The sequence below is a fragment of the Pelobates fuscus genome, chromosome 6 (assembly GCF_036172605.1).
Source record: "Pelobates fuscus isolate aPelFus1 chromosome 6, aPelFus1.pri, whole genome shotgun sequence".
Taxonomy (NCBI): domain Eukaryota; kingdom Metazoa; phylum Chordata; class Amphibia; order Anura; family Pelobatidae; genus Pelobates; species Pelobates fuscus.
The window spans coordinates 88054421-88060853 of record NC_086322.1 but is presented as its reverse complement, the minus strand read 5'-3'; positions in this window follow the sequence as shown (position 1 = coordinate 88060853).

Genomic DNA, 6433 nt, shown 5'->3' with positions numbered 1-6433 from the left:
CCCCCCAATAGGTGGGAGCTACTAACCCTTTAGTGACCAGACCGCTTTTCAATTTTCTTACCGTATGGGACCACGGTGTTCTGCTGTGTTTGTGTTTATCTGTAATTTTCCTCTTACTCATTTACTGTACCCACACATATTATATACTGGGTTTCTCGCCATTAAATAGTCTTTTTAAAAATACCTTTATTTTCATCATATCATATAATTTACTATAAAAATATTATGAAATATGGTGAACTAATGTAAAAATATTGGTTGTGTATATAGTGGATTTATTGTACTGGATTATAATAGGATTGGAGAGTTCCTATTTTTTGTGTGTGAGCTGCTGCACTAAGAGCACCTTATTTTGGAAATTGTTTTAAGCGCCTGTTAACACAGATCACTTTGTATACTTGTTATTTACTGTTTAAACTCTTCATCTCTGTGTGTGCTGCTATAATCCAAATGTCTCTTTTTGAGAAGAGATCCAAGTATGGACAAAATATTGATACTCTATTTAATGAAACATTGACCCCAAGGGTAGAAAATGAACAAGATTTGAAAATAAAATTACGTAATGCATGCTATAAATTGGAGAAACTATTAATTAGAGAGATTAAAATAAAATGGGAAATAGCTACGCTGGATAAATATGCTAGAGAACAAATTACTCCAAGGGGCCTGAGATTCTCCAAAAGTCCTTCATTTGACCAAGAAGAAGAAGACTTTATACAGGAGTGGACAGACCTCTTGGAGAGCTTTTCATTTGGTATGATGAGTCTGATTATTAAGAGACGGAATAATACTTTACCTAAATTAGATTCGGAAATAATGGAATTAAAGAATTTCCTGAATGAAAATATGACACAGGAACAATATAATAACACTCTAATTGACATCCAAAAAAACTTGGAGAGAACAGAAAACAATGTTATTGAAATTAAAAAAAGGAAATATTTACGTGATAAGGAGGACTACGCACAAAATCAGGTTAGGACATATGCAAAGGGGGGAGAACAAGCATATAGTAACACAAGATATAGCAATAAGGGTGAACGATATAGAAGTGCTAGACCTAACTCCAATAGAAATGAATGGAGGGAAAGTAGAGATCAGGTGGGAAGGACCCCCGGTTATAGGGGATATAACCAAAGAGAAAGGTCATCATGGAGGGTTGGAAACTCACCAAGACGTGATAATAGAAGGTGGGAACCAGTGGTTAAGAAAAAGCGGCCTGTGTCCCCAGTAAAGGAGGGGACAAGACCACCCAGATCTGGTCTGGCTATTGTGAAAGACCAGTCTGAGATTACTGTGAGAAATAAATCTGGGGCCATACGCAGACCACACCAAAGTAACGACAATGAGGTCACCTTACGAAATAGATTTCAGGTTCTCTCCGCACCCTCGGTAGATGAGGATTTTTGGCACAGACAGGTGAGGGGTCGACACAAGGAATCCCCATTACCCCGGTTATCCCCAGGGAAACGGGGACGCAGTGTAGAAGAAGGGGAGCTAGAGGAGGAGCATATGTACAAAAAAGAAAAGAGAGAAAGATATCCAAACAGAACGGAATCTTCAATCTCTCACAAAAGGAACTGACTAAATCTCAAATGAGCCTATTGGCGAAGGGTTTGAAATTTGCCCCAACGAAGCCAATAGACAGGTTCAGCGTTTACCTAGACTTAAATCGTTTTAAACGTAAACTTTGTTTAAAAAAATTTTTTTTGAAACATCCTGCCATCCATAATTCTATAGGTGAACATAATTCTGACATTATTCATACAGACCTAAAAGAGAATTCCACCTTCTTCCCTCGCCACTTCATTTCTGAGGAAATGGTGACGTTTGAAAAAATGGTAATGAATGACATTAATAAAATTAATAAACCCAAATCAAGTAATTACAATCTGAATATTCATGAAAGACAGGCTTTGAAGGAACTAAGAGAAGATGAGTCCCTGGTAATTAAACCAGCAGATAAGGGGGGGGGGATTGTCGTTCTAGACTATGATGATTATAATAAAGAGGCACAGAGACTGTTAGGAGATGAGCAAACATATCGTATTTTAAAAACTGATCCCACTAAAGATTTTAAAAAAAGTTATAACATTTTAATTGAGAAAGGCAAGATTTTAAATATTTTAAATCAGAAAGAATATAAGTTTCTAAATATACAACACCCTAAAGTTCCTGTATTTTACTATTTACCTAAGGTACATAAAAATAAAGATCAACCACCCGGAAGACCCATAGTCTCCGGGATAGGCTCCATTTCTAGTAAATTATCTCAATATATCGACAGATGTTTACAGCCTATTGTTCGCACATGCCCTAGCTACCTCAAAGACACTATCAACATTCTACAAGTGATTAAAGACATAGAATGGAATGATAATTACTACCTCGTAACTGCCGATGTAAACTCCCTATACACAATTATTTCACACACAAGAGGGTGTAATGCAACAGAGCACTTTCTAGAATGTTCTAAAAGATTTCATCAATCACAAATTGATTTTATCATAGAGGGGATAAACTGGATTTTAACCAATAATTATTTCTGGTATAGGGAGGAATTTTACTTACAGATCTGTGGCACGGCGATGGGCACGAGGTTCGCACCCAGCTATGCGAATTTATTTATGTCACATTGGGAATTGGAGTTTATCCAGAATGACCGTAGATGGGATGCGAACCTCGTGACCTATCGCAGATATATAGACGATATATTTTTTATCTGGAATGGAGACGAGACATCACTTAAAGTGTTTTTAAATCATCTTAATACAAACGAATGGGGCATTAAACTTACAAGTAATTTTAGCAAGAATTCCGTGGAATTTTTAGACCTTAATATTTATGTGGAGCAAAATGTATTAAAAACTTGCACTCATTTTAAAAAGGTTGACGTAAATAGTTACATAGGGGAGAATAGTTGCCACTTCTCCCCTTGGCTACTAAACGCCCCGAAGGCACAACTGCTTAGAATTAAAAGAAACTGCACTGACCAACATAAATTTTATGAACAGGCGGTAAAAATCATTAATGATTTTAAAGAAAAAGGGTACAACGATGGTATCCTGGAGAAAGCCCTTTCTGAAGTAGTGGATGAGGACAGGATGAAACTAATAGAGTATAAAGACACTAAGGACAGTACAGAACCACAAAACGTTAAGTTTATCTGCGATTTTAATTATAGTGGTGGACGCCTCAAGAAGATTATTCGAAAATATTGGCCAATACTAAAGAACGATTCAGTTTTAAACTCGATACTCCCGAACACACCAGACGTAGTGTATAGAGGGGTACCAAACCTTAAAAGCACCTTAGTCAAGAACCATTTACCTACAAGAAAATTGACAAACCAGTTCTTTAAAGAAAAGTTTGGTTTTTATGGATGCGGGATGTGTGGGGCTTGCAGAAATTCTAAAAGCAGTAAAAGAGCAATAAGAGAGTTTTGCCACCCACAAGATAAGAACACTAAGTTTAAAATAAAACAAGTCATTACCTGTCACTCTACTAAGATAATTTATATGATTACATGCCCCTGTGGGTTAGCCTACATAGGGAGGACCACTAGGACCCTTAAAACTAGAATTCAGGAACATATCAGAAATATTAAAAATGGGTTTTTAAAACATAGTGTATCCTTACATTTTAAAAATTATCATAATAGTAATCCACATCTAATGGAGTTTATGGGAATACAAAAAGTAATTGGAAATTGGAGAGGCGGGGATCCCATAAAACTAATTGGACAAGCAGAGATGAAATGGATTTTTAATTTAAACACTATGCAACCCTACGGTCTTAATGATGATTTTGAAATATGCCACTTCTTATAACTCCTTTTTACTATATTTTTTATATATATATTTTTTATATATATTTAACACAATTATTGATTACAGATTTTATAGTATTTTTTATCTAATTATTTTTAATCTATATAATAACTTTGTGCATTTGAATGTTATAAATTGAGGTGGAGAAATCATCATGGTAACCATTATGGAAAGACCCCCCTCCTCCCCCGCTTTTTTTGCACAGTGTTTTGGGTTACTTTTTGGTGGAGATGATCAATTATTTTTAATGCTTTTGGGATTGACTAATACTTTGTATCTTTTTATCTATGTGTTTACAATGCTCCAATATGGGCATACCACCCAAATAAAGGGAAGAATATGGACTTTTATGTGGACATTATTAAGGACATTCTTTTGCCAACACTTTGCCCTCAAATAAAATGGCGAAATCACCCTCCACAAGTATGGAAACCTGAACACGAATCCACATCACAGAAGAGGAAGCTGGATCCCACGTGACCGGGAAGGAGGCATTATCAAATAGTGGGATGGATAGAGACTATTCAGATTCCCGGAAGTGACATCACGCGCTCGTTTTCACGTGCGTGCGCGATGACGTCACCAATAAGGGATAGAGTACCTTCAGCTGAATTTCCTTACACTCCCCCATAAGAACGCCCGTGATTGGTTGGAATGCGGTCCGTTTCCTCCAATCAGGACGGAAGGAGGGATATTTAAGTATAACAAACCAGGATGGAAGTCACCAATTGAGAAAGCCGGGTGAGATCGGCGAAACGCGTTTTGGACAACTACCAGGATATTGTATGTATTTTAATTGGTTTTAAATGTTCGTATGAATAAACCTTTATCAAGTTACATGCATCTGGTATATCTTCTATCCTGCTGGAAAGGGGGAAAGAGTCATCCCTAAAAAGGACTCACGGGCCATTATACTCAGAGCCAGGTTACAGGCTCTTATTCAGGTGAGAAGAATACCTCCACCTTTATTTCTGATACCTAAAGTTATAAGGATTTCAACACCAGGGCGAATTTTCCCTGTTCTCTCTTTTTATTCTTTCTTGAGGAACATACAACAAAAGGATTGGATATTACTCAGATACCTTACATACCCTTGAGAAATTGCCGGGGAGTAAGTGATTAATTATTAAGCGCTACACACTCTCACTATCACATATTGGTTGTGTATATAGTGGATTTATTGTACTGGATTATAATAGGATTGGAGAGTTCCTATTTTTTGTGTGTGAGCTGCTGCACTAAGAGCACCTTATTTTGGAAATTGTTTTAAGCGCCTGTTAACACAGATCACTTTGTATACTTGTTAAAAAAAAAACACCTTTTCTAACTTTGACCCCCAAAATCTGTTATGCATCTACAACCGCTGATACCGGAGAAACTGACGGAAGCCAAGCACAGAGAGATGGACACAGGTTTCTTCAGGAAGGAAGAGATTCTTTATTGGATCACCGATCGGGACTCAGAGGGACTAATGTCACCAAAATACAGCAAGTTCTGAGCCCCGGACAATAGTGCAGGCTCCTTATATAGGCACATAACTCCTCCCATATTAAGCTCCACCCGCACATTCTCTTAACCAATCAACACAAATAAGAATTAACTTCCTGTTTGACCGCATGGCTTGTCCAGCACAATGGAGGAGGGGGAATACTACATCCTGTATTCTTGCACATGCTCCGTACACTACTGATCGTATCTTGCCTCGTGCAACCAACTGATCGATACGTCAGCATATGCACGTACACATGCCACGTGGTAATCTCGGCCTACTAAATTTATTTTTACCGAGATTCCACCACATTCCCCCCTTTGATGCCTCTTGATATTTCACAATTACTTGAGGCATCACTTTAACCTTGGTTTGCATACACCGCAAGTTACCATGAACCAGACCAGACTTATCTTATGATGTGAATCTTTTAACACTCATCTTCCTGCATTGGTTCTCCCTGATCTAAAGCCTTATACTTATAAATCGCCATTATCTGTGCAGCAGCCTTCCTCTCTGCTATATTTCCTATCAGGCTTTGCACAGACCTAACTACTAAGGGTATAAGACACGGCAGGAGTAGACACAACATTAAAATTAGTAGGACTCCACCTACCACTGCCTTAAGCCCTCCAAACCACTCATACCAGCTACCAAACCAACTACTTGGATTATACCCTTTCCATACCTGAGTAGGCACATGCGCTAGTTTAACCATATGGCTAGTAAGCTCAGCTATTGCTTGCCCTTCGTCATCTATTTGAAGACAGCAATTGCTCAGGTTAAACTTCCCACATACACCTCCCTCTACTGCCAAAAGGTAATCCAAGGCTAATCTATTTTGGTAGACTGCCGTCCTCATCCTGGTGTTATGTTTCGCTAGAAGATTGAGCGCTTGTGATGTCTCGTTGGTGATAATCTCAACCACCGCCTGTAATCTTATAATTCGGTTGAGCATATAAATAGGGGTTCTGTAACCAAAGGTACCATCCTCAGCCCACGTGGCTGGCCCATAATAATCTATGATACGCTGGGGAGGCCATTCATTATCTTCCCAGGCGCCTATCTCTATGGGTCCCCTTTTCTTCCTATGATTCACATCATACACTTTAAC